Source organism: Oncorhynchus keta, chromosome 10, assembly GCF_023373465.1.
Source record: "Oncorhynchus keta strain PuntledgeMale-10-30-2019 chromosome 10, Oket_V2, whole genome shotgun sequence".
In the NCBI taxonomy this organism is placed as follows: Eukaryota; Metazoa; Chordata; class Actinopteri; order Salmoniformes; family Salmonidae; genus Oncorhynchus; species Oncorhynchus keta.
In genome coordinates, this window is record NC_068430.1 from 77,881,528 (window position 1) to 77,892,946 (window position 11,419).

The 11,419-nt window shown below is 45.2% G+C and overlaps 1 pseudogene; it reads right to left on the minus strand.

Annotated features, from left to right (window-relative positions):
• The window catches only part of LOC127932423 (Kv channel-interacting protein 2-like), a 32,009-nt pseudogene extending 21,397 nt beyond the window's left edge, over positions 1 to 10,612 (minus strand).
• Between the last annotated feature and the right edge of the window lie 807 nt (positions 10,613 to 11,419).

Consider the following 11,419-nt stretch of genomic DNA (forward strand, 5'->3'; position numbering starts at 1 on the left):
TATTACCCTGAGACACTTGATACATAGTGATTGCTGTCTGATAAGACAGTGTTGCCATCTGGTGAGCCCAGCAGGTCGTCAGCCTCGAGGGGATGTTATGTGTAATTTCTTCCACCAGGTGGGAGTGTTGAGCTACTTTGTGGCAAAAACATCCGCTTCAAACGAGAACACCTGGGTTTGTTCCACTCCCAACTGGCTTCCTATTCCCTATAGAGTGCACTACTTTTGACCAGGGTCAATGGTAGTGCACTAAATAGTGAATAGGGTGCCATTTGGGACTATCCTGTACCATAATAACTACAGCAGGCTTATGACGAGACAAGTTTTATTCAGGCGGCAGGTAGCCTAGTGGTTAGGGACAGGTAGCCTAGTGGTTAGAGACAGGTAGCCTAGTGGTTAGAGACAGGTAGCCTAGTGGTTAGAGACAGGTAGCCTAGTGGTTAGAGACAGGTAGCCTAGTGGTTAGAGACAGGTAGCCTAGTGGTTAGAGACAGGTAGCCTAGTGGTTAGAGACAGGTAGCCTAGTGGTTAGAGACAGGTAGCCTAGTGGTTAGAGCAGGTAGCCTAGTGGTTAGAGACAGGTAGCCTAGTGGTTAGAGACAGGTAGCCTAGTGGTTAGAGACAGGTAGCCTAGTGGTTAGAGACAGGTAGCCTAGTGGTTAGAGACAGGTAGCCTAGTGGTTAGAGACAGGTAGCCTAGTGGTTAGAGACAGGTAGCCTAGTGGTTAGAGACAGGTAGCCTAGTGGTTAGAGACAGGTGACCTAGTGGTTAGAGACAGGTAGCCTAGTGGTTAGAGACAGGTAGCCTAGTGGTTAGAGACAGGTAGCCAGTGGTTAAGACAGGTCCCTGAGCTGACAAAGACAGGTTAGCCTGAATAAGGCAGGTAAGCCTAGTGGTTAGTTCCCAGGCTAGTCATGGTTAAGACAGGTAGCCTAGTGGTTGGAGACTGGTAGCCCGTTAAATAAAGGTAAAAGGATGTAATAGCCTAGTGGTTAAAGGTAGCCTAGTGGTTCACAGACACAGCCAGTGGTTAGAGACAGGTAGCACACACACAGACACACACAGCAGTGGTTAGAGACAGGTAGTCCTCTGTTAGAGATAGTCCCCTTGAAGTCAATGATCATAATTTGGACCCTGAGTTTTCCAGGTCACATGGTCAATGGCTTAATCAAGAACAGGGGGCTATTGAAGTCAGTCCTACAGGAACAGATGAGGGACAATCAGGACAGCAGCTTAAAAAACTAAAAGCCAAAATGCATGACCTAAGAGTGAGTTTAAACCGTTTGGTTATGCTTGCCAGTGTTGTGTTCATCAGGACACGCAACAAGAAACGTTTTGGAATGTAAAACTACAAATGAGCGTTTCTCATTACAAAAGTCTAGGTAGACCCCTCCCTGTTTCAGTGCGTTTTTGTTCGTCTGGTACCTAATGAACACATCCCTCCCCATTGTATAACAATCAATGTTGTCAATGGCTTAATCAAAAGTGAGGGCTATTGATGCAGCTGATGTCCACAGGAACAGATGAGGGACACACACACACAGCAAAAACTAAAACACACACACACACACACACACGTTTGGTTATGCTTGCCAGTGTTGTGTTCACAGGACACACAACAAGAAACGTTTTGGAATGTGCCCTACAAATGGAGGGATTGAACTGTGGCCAAACGTCAATAGGGCCATGGTTTCAGTGTGGTGGAAAAGAGACAGGAAGAGATGAAGACCTAGATAGAACACATCCCACACAGAGACACACAAGAGAGTAACACACAAACAAACAGAGGCACAGACAGCTGATGTACACACACACACACACACACACACACACACACACACACACACACACACACACACACACACACAGACACACAGACACAGACTGGATGAGAAGAGTGATAGCCTCCCTAATCTAACATGATATAAACATGGGGATAATATGAAGCGGAGGTCAGAGAGGCTAAACAGCAGAGACTCCCAAACATCTGTCTCTCTCTCTCCTTCTCTCCCCCTCTCTCTCGGTCTCTCTCTCTCTCCCTCCAACTCTCTCCCTCCCTCCAACTCTCTCCCTCTCTTTCCTTCTCTCCCCCTCTCTCCCTCCAACTAGCTCCCTCCCTCCAACTCTCTCCCTCTCTTTCCTTCTCTCCCCCTCTCTCCCTCCAACTCTCTCCCTCCCTCCAACTCTCTCCCTCTCTTTCCTTCTCTTGGTCTCTCTCTCCCTCCCTCTCTTTCCTTCTCTCCCCCTCTCTCTCGGTCTCTCTCTCTCCCTCCAACTCTCTCCCTCTCTTTCCTTCTCTCCCCCCCTCTCTCGGTCTCTCTCTCTCTCCCTCCAACTCTCTCCCTCTCTTTCCTTCTCTCCCCTTCTCTCCCCCTCTCTCTCGGTCTCTCTCTCTCCCTCCCTCTGTGTCTCTCTCTGTCTCTCTCTGTCTCTGTGGTTTAAACAGGGGATTATCTGAAGAGAAGTTAAATGTCAGAGAGGCTAAACATGATTTATTCCTAAGAGAACTATTTTTCTCCAACATGAGTATGTGTGTGTGTGTCCTCACATGCATTGTTTCCTGTGTGTGTGTGTGTGTTTTGTTCATAAGTGTGCATGCGTACGTGTATATCTGTTTGTTTTTCCATAGCAGGCCAGCTGATGTGCTGTCGTGTGATTGACAGCTCCTATGTGGCCCGTGGTCCCAACGTTCTGAACTGCAAACCACACACAGTACACTGATACACACACACACACTTACCTTCACACACACACACACACACACACACACACTCTGACTGAGGCCCCTCCAGGAATCCCATTGATTACCAATCTGAGATTCAGATCTGAGCCGGCGATGCAGGTTTCTGTGGTGTTATAGAGTTGTTTCATTTACCGTGGGAAAGAGAGGAGCGATTCAAACTAGGGTTACGAAAGCAACACGCTCTCACATCACAATTACACATCCAAGTTCCTCAAACATTTCAAAGTGTTCAAGGTTAAGTTTAGGCCTTAACTCAGAATTCTAAAGGTTAGGCATTAACTCCAAATGTTTGAGGTAAGGGTTAAGGTTGGGATAGGCTTAACCCCCCAGGGTCTTAGCCCTGTCTAACCCGGGGGAGGCGGTTCTACTAAGCTATATGGAATTGTTTTAAGAAGGTCATACCAAGGATCATTTTGCTATTTGATTTAGAATTTTAAGACCCCTTGAAGTATAAAAAAAAGATATGAAAAGAATGATTTGATGAAAACATGTATTTGGCCTTACTGCTATTAGCCCATACAAACACATTGAATAACAGATTCACTACAAGGAACAATGGATAGATAGTCCCCCAAAAAATCTAAAGGAAGTTTATTCTGAAGTGTCAGTCCTATATCTGAGAAATCGGGAAACAAACATTTTTTTTATTATATATATTTTTTAAAGTATTTAACCCCTTATTTTGTGCACTAAACAGTCTCAATATATACTATAATATATATACTTCCAGAATGTTTGTCAACTGGTACTGGGGGACCAACCAACATGTGTTAGTGAGAATCTCACCTTTACACAGAGGGGTTATAGTAGTAGTGTGTAGTCCACACTGGACACGACAGACTTCAGACGAGTCCCAAAACGCTAGTCGGGGTCGTAGAGCAAAACAACGAACACCATCATGTTCATGAGAGTCTCATCATTCCACCGATGGGTTTGTAGGCCAAAGCGCTCAGACGATGTTGTGAGAAGAGCGTTTTTGGAGATGTCTCATGGTCTGACAAACCCCCCTCCAGCTCCGTCACAGCAGACGTGGAAGTGTTACGTCGGTGGACTGAGACGCAGCCAATGAAACAGATCTCTAGCTCTCTGATCTACCCATCCAGCATACGGTGTTCCCCACAAACAGATCTCTAGCTCTCTGATCTACCCATCCAGCATACGGTGTTCCCCACAAACAGATCTCTAGCTCTCTGATCTACCCATCCAGCATACGGTGTTCCCCACAAACAGATCTCTAGCTCTCTGATCTACCCATCCAACATACGGTGTTCCCCACAAACAGATCTCTAGCTCTCTGATCTACCCATCCAACATATGGTGTTCCCCACAAACAGATCTCTAGCTCTCTGATCTACCCATCCAACATACGGTGTTCCCCACAAACAGATCTCTAGCTCTCTGATCTACCCATCCAACATACGGTGTTCCCCACAAACAGATCTCTAGCTCTCTGATCTACCCATCCAACATACGGTGTTCCCCACAAACAGATCTCTAGCTCTCTGATCTACCCATCCAGCATACAGTGTTCCCCACAAACAGATCTCTAGCTCTCTGATCTACCCATCCAGCATACGGTGTTCCCCACAAACAGATCTCTAGCTCTCTGATCTACCCATCCAGCATACGGTGTTCCCCACAAACAGATCTCTAGCTCTCTGATCTACCCATCCAGCATACGGTGTTCCCCACAAACAGATCTCTAGCTCTCTGATCTACCCATCCAGCATACGGTGTTCACCACAAACAGATCTCTAGCTCTCTGATCTACCCATCCAACATACGGTGTTCACCACAAACAGATCTCTAGCTCTCTGATCTACCCATCCAACATACAGTGTTCCCCACAAACAGCCAATGAAACAGATCTCTAGCTCTCTGATCTACCCATCCAACATACGGTGTTCCCCACAAACAGCCAATGAAACAGATCTCTAGCTGAAACCCACAGATTTGTATTAGATTTCTGCGAGGGCGTGGACAACCACTCTGGGGGTTAAGACTAAAATATCACTGGGTTGGAACATGTAACCTCCTGAACCAGAGGTTGGAACATGTAACCTCCTGAACCAGAGGTTGGAACATGTAACCTTCTGAACCAGAGGTTGGAACATGTAACCTTCTGAACCAGAGGTTGGAACATGTAGCCTTCTGAACCAGAGGTTGGAACATGTAACCTTCTGAACCAGAGGTTGGAACATGTAACCTCCTGAACCAGAGGTTGGAACATGTAACCTCTGAACCAGAGGTTGGAACATGTAACCTTCTGAACCAGAGGTTGGAACATGTAACCTTCTGAACCAGAGGTTGGAACATGTAACCTTCTGAACCAGAGGTTGGAACATGTAACCTTCTGAACCAGAGGTTGGAACATGTAACCTTCTGAACCAGAGGTTGGAACATGTAACCTTCTGAACCAGAGGTTGGAACATGTAACCTTCTGAACCAGAGGTTGGAACATGTAACCTTCTGAACCAGAGGTTGGAACATGTAACCTTCTGAACCAGAGGTTGGAACATGTAACCTTCTGAACCAGAGGTTGGAACATGTAACCTTCTGAACCAGAGGTTGGAACATGTAACCTCCTGAACCAGAGGTTGGAACATGTAACCTTCTGAACCAGAGGTTGGAACATGTAACCTTCTGAACCAGAGGTTGGAACATGTAACCTTCTGAACCAGAGGTTGGAACATGTAAACTTCTGAACCAGAGGTTGGAACATGTAACCTCCTGAACCAGAGGTTGGAACATGTAACCTTCTGAACCAGAGGTTGGAACATGTAACCTTCTGAACCAGAGGTTGTAACATGTAACCTTCTGAACCACAGGTTGGAACATGTAACCTTCTGAACCAGAGGTTGGAACATGTAACCTTCTGAACCAGAGGTTGGAACATGTAACCTCCTGAACCAGAGGTTGGAACATGTAACCTTCTGAACCAGAGGTTGGAACATGTAACCTCCTGAACCAGAGGTTGGAACATGTAACCTTCTGAACCAGAGGTTGGAACATGTAACCTTCTGAACCGGAGACTGATGCTTACGGCCATCCACCATCCCCGTCCACATCGCCCGAGCAAAACCCAAACCTACTGGAAGGTAACAGCGCTCACTGTTGCCCCTAGTGGACGCTTTCCACATCAGCGTGCGTGTGTTTGTGAGTATGTACGTGGGTGTGTGTGTGTGGTTTTACTATCCAAGTGGCTACATTTTGCCGGTCTGCACAAGGAAAAATGCTATTTTAGGCTGAGAGGTTAGGATTAAGGTTAGAATTAGGGTTAGGGGTTATGTTTAGGGATTAGGGGTCATGTTTAGGGGTTAGGGGTCATGTTTAGGGGTTAGGGACAATAGGATTTTGAATGGAAATCAGTTGTTTGGTGCCACAAGGATAATAAAACAAACATGTTCTCATGATGATCTCTTTATATCGCTTCATCATTATTATTCATAATTTCTTTATTTGTTTATTTGTTGTATCCATCCATCTTTCACTCCTCTATCCATCCATCCATCTTTCACTCCTCTATCCATCCATCCATCTTTCACTCCTCTATCCATCCATCCATCTTTCACTCCTCTATCCATCCATCCATCTTTCACTCCTCTATCCATCCATCCATCTTTCACTCCTCTATCCATCCATCCATCTTTTTCATCCATCCATCCATCCATCCATCCATCCATCTTTCACTCCTCTATCCATCCATCCATCTTTCACTCCTCTATCCATCCATCCATCTTTCACTCCTCTATCCATCCATCCATCTTTCACTCCTCTATCCATCCATCCATCTTTCACTCCTCTATCCATCCATCCATCTTTCACTCCTCTATCCATCCATCCATCTTTCACTCCTCTATCCATCCATCCATCCATCTTTCACTCCTCTATCCATCCATCCATCTTTCACTCCTCTATCCATCCATCCATCTTTCACTCCTCTATCCATCCATCCATCTTTCACTCCTCTATCCATCCATCCATCTTTCACTCCTCTATCCATCCATCCATCTTTCACTCCTCTATCCATCCATCCATCTTTCACTCCTCTATCCATCCATCCATTTTTCACTCATCTATTCATCCATCCATCTTTCACTCCTCTATCCATCCATCCATTTTTCACTCCTCTATCCATCCATCCATCTTTCACTCCTCTATCCATCCATCCATCTTTCACTCCTCTATCCATCCATCCATCTTTCACTCCTCCATCTATCCATCCATCCATTTTTCACTCCTCTATCCATCCATCCATCTTTCACTCCTCTATTCATCCATCCATCTTTCACTCCTCTATCCATCCATCCATCTATCCATCCATCCATCTTTCCTCTATCCATCCATCCATCTTTCACTCCTCTATCCATCCATCCATCTTTCACTCCTCTATCCATCCATCCATCTTTCACTCCTCTATCCATCCATCCATCTTTCACTCCTCTATCCATCCATCCATCTTTCACTCCTCTATCCATCCATCCATCTTTCACTCCTCTATCCATCCATCCATCTTTCTCTATCCATCCATCCATCTTTCACTCCTCTATCCATCCATCCATCTTTCACTCCTCTATCCATCCATCCATCTTTCACTCCTCTATCCATCCATCCATCTTTCACTCCTCTATCCATCCATCCATCTTTCACTCCTCTATCCATCCATCCATCTTTCACTCCTCTATCCATCCATCCATCTTTCACTCCTCTATCCATCCATCCATCTTTCACTCCTCTATCCATCCATCCATCTTTCACTCCTCTATCCATCCATCCATTTTCACCTTTTCCATCCATCTTAACTTAGCTTGGTGAGACGGCCACAGATCACAGTCAAATACACAGGATACAAACATTCCTTTCCACCTAAACAAATATAGCGTTTGGAAAAGAATAACATCTACATAAAATCTAATGAATAAAACATCTGTGAACAGTAATGCTGTACACATGAAGGTACCATTAGCAATCCCTTCTGATGAACAGACACACCGGTGGACTGGAAATAAACACTTCTTCTTCTCTCTTCCAACTCATTATAGAACTGTCATGCCAAACATGAGCACAAACTGATCTGGGACCAGATCTATCACCATATCAAAATCTGCCGTCTAACACTCTGTCTGAGTCCCAAATGGCAGCCTGGTCCCTACATAGTGCACTACCTTTGACCAGGACCCTATGCACTCAATAGGGATCCATTTGGGATGCACTCGCTGTCTAACACTCCTTCCTGTAAATGATCAAATAATGATTGCGTTATCAGAGACTTTTGTAGAATGAGAATTGCAGTATTTTGGGAGCTGTTTGACAATCTGTCAGAGAGAACAAAAGACTAGAGTTATCGGAGCAGACACACACACACACACACACACAAACTGACAGACACAGACACACACACACACACAAACTGACAGACACAGACACACACACACAGAGCATTAAATAGAAAATGAATACGAGTGTGTCTGCAACCAAACATTGGCTGATCCCTCCTTGTCTCAAATGACACGTTTATCTTCCCAGGCTGAGCCTCCAAATTCCCTACATTCCCTACATAAAGCAATACTTTGACCCAGACGTAGTGCACTATATAGGGAATAGGGTGCCATTTGGCATGCAACCACAGTCAAGGGAAGAACAGTACAACAACAGTTGGGAGGTGGAAATTGTTGCTAACAGACTGAGGCACCTCAAATTGTGACATTTGATGGACAAATGTGTCTCTCATTGGATCACACTCATAGTGAGCCAAGGGCTTTGTGACAATATTCTCTTGGCTTAACTAGCTTCCTTTCCTCATCTCCTCTCCTTAAAATGTCCCCTAATATGTGAGAGGGATGGTTGAGTTAGAAACATACCACTTCCACCAATACATCGAACAGAGGAAGGAAGAAAGGAAGGACATCAAGGAAGGAAGGAAGGAAGGAAGGAAGGAAGGAAGGAAGGAAGGAAGGAAGGAAGGAAGGAAGGAAGGAACAACCAATCCCACCTCTCTCCCATTCAAACAGACCAAACTCCAAACACAACAAGGACCATAGAAATGGAATGGATGATATTTATATGTTCAGGACCATGGAGAGCACCACGTGACTCGGCTTGTTTCAGCACCTCAGACCTGGTCGTAAGCCTGTGTAACGGATGTGAAACGGCTAGCTTAGTTAGCGGTGTGCGCTAAATAGCGTTTCAATCGGTTACGTCACTTGCTCTGAGACCTTGAAGTAGTAGTTCCCCTTGCTCTGCAAGGTCCGCGGCTTTTGTGGAGCGATGGGTAACGATGCTTCGTGGGTGACTGTTGTCGATGTGTGCAGAAGGTCCCTGGTTCGCGCCTGGGTATGGGCGAGGGGACGGTTTAAAATTATACTGTTACACCTGGAGCCTGGATATATTGCCGGAAGCAATCCTTATGTCTGGAGAGAATACCTCAGTCTACATGTTTTCACCTCTCTCAATATATTTGACTATAAATGGAGGAGAGGAGATGAGGAGAGACGGTGCTACCTTAGACGATTGAGATGCAGCCCTCGTCCGCTAACTAACAATAGACTGTTCATCATTCGTTAGAAACAACCCCCTAAAATCAACAGTGATTAGACGCCTCATTCATTCATTTTCCGCCCGTGCCATTATCCCAGGGCGCCCATAACAGTGACCTTGTTCGGTTGCCCGTGGCGCGAGAGCCGGCAGAATGTATGACGAGGCAGGGAAATTATCCATATCGGTGGATCCCATTTCTCCCGCCCGCGCGTCAAACTACCGCGCGGGGTCCGGGATGGAGTCGGACGGTTAAACCACCGCTGCTGACTCATCAAATCAGGCCACGCGGCACGCGCTGTGTCATTAAAAATATTTAAAAAACGCTATGGGGGAAGAAGTTTATTACTGGCCCATCTGTCCGATTATTTCAGCTTGAAACACATATTTGATTGTCCTCCACTTTGCTTTGTGCAGCACCGTTACCATGCTGTTAATAGTTTGATTTAAGTCATTGATGGGCCACCAAATGAAGCACATCATTTACATCATGATTATTGTTATTATAAGGACGTCATATCCAGAGACAGAGAAGATAGCCTACCAAAAACCAGGTCAGCAAACTAACAAAACCAACATAATTCAACTAGCATATATTTTCCATTTTTTTATCCATTGCAATTATTAATCCAAACGAAAAGGGAAATGATGATCTACTTACCGGTGAGCGGATCATAAGACCCGTCTAGTTCCCGGGAGTCAGAAAAGCTCTGATCCCGACTTTTCTCCTTCATGTTCGGGAGAAGTGCTTACCAAACCACTGGTGAAATATCCCTCTCTCTCTCTCCTTCTCCCTTGGTTCCAGGATTAATCACTCCGGTTCATTCCAGCTACATTTCACACGTTATTCAATGATAAAAGGGAAAATAACCAAATTATCTTTTAAAAAACACCAAATCAAATATTTTTCGGAGTGTTCCTTTCCCGTTCGTCAGAAGAACACCAACTTCGGCGACAGTGAACCTGTCAACTGCTCTCGACGCTCGCACGTCCTCACGCTGCGCACCCCTGTCTAAATGTAAACAACCTCGCACGGAGCCAGTTAGACAACTAGCCTACAAGCTTCACAGCACATTCAAGTCTGCAGCTTACCCACAAAACTTCAATTAAACCTCAAAATAATACAGATGGTTACTTTATAGGATACATAATAATGACATTGAATTGGTTGAAATCGTCAAATCTTGTTGTAATTCCCTTGGTTCCTGACATTTGTTTCGTATATCGACTGAGGATAAAAGAGAGAAATTAGCAGTTGACCTCAGATGTCTTTGAGAAAAACCCACTCAGCTCAACGGCTGTAGACAATGGATTCATCCGACGGTGAGAATCACCCCGCGGAGACAGTGGCTCCCAAGTGGAACCTGTTCCCTGTATACTGTCAGTGGTGGGAAAAGTACGCAACTGTCATACTTGAGTAAAAGTAGATCCCTTAATAGAAAACGAGTCAAGTAAAAGTCACCCAGTAAAATACTACTCCAGTAAAAATGTAAAAGTATTTGGTTTTAAATATGCTTTAAACATCCTCAAACTCCTTATATGAAGCAAACCATTTATTTATGGATGCCCAGGGGCCCTCCAACACTCAGACATCATTTACAAATGAAGCATTTGTGTTTAGTGAGTCCTCCAGATCAGAGGCATTAGGGATGACCAGGGATGTTCTCTGTTTAGTGAGTCCTCCAGATCAGAGGCATTAGGGATGATCAGGGATGTTCTCTGTTTAGTGAGTCCTCCAGATCAGAGGCATTAGGGATGATCAGGGATGTTCTCTGTTTAGTGAGTCCTCCAGATCAGAGGCAGTAGGGATGATCAGGGATGTTCTCTGTTTAGTGAGTCCTCCAGATCAGAGGCATTAGGGATGATCAGGGATGTTCTCTGTTTAGTGAGTCCGTCAGATCAGAGGCATTATGGATGATCAGGGATGTTCTCTGTTTAGTGAGTCCTCCAGATCAGAGGCATTAGGGATGACCAGGGATGTTCTCTGTTTAGTGAGTCCTCCAGATCAGAGGCATTATGGATGATCAGGGATGTTCTCTGTTTAGTGAGTCCTCCAGATCAGAGGCATTATGGATGATCAGGGATGTTCTCTGTTTAGTGAGTCCTCCAGATCAGACGCAGTAGGGATGACCAGGGATGTT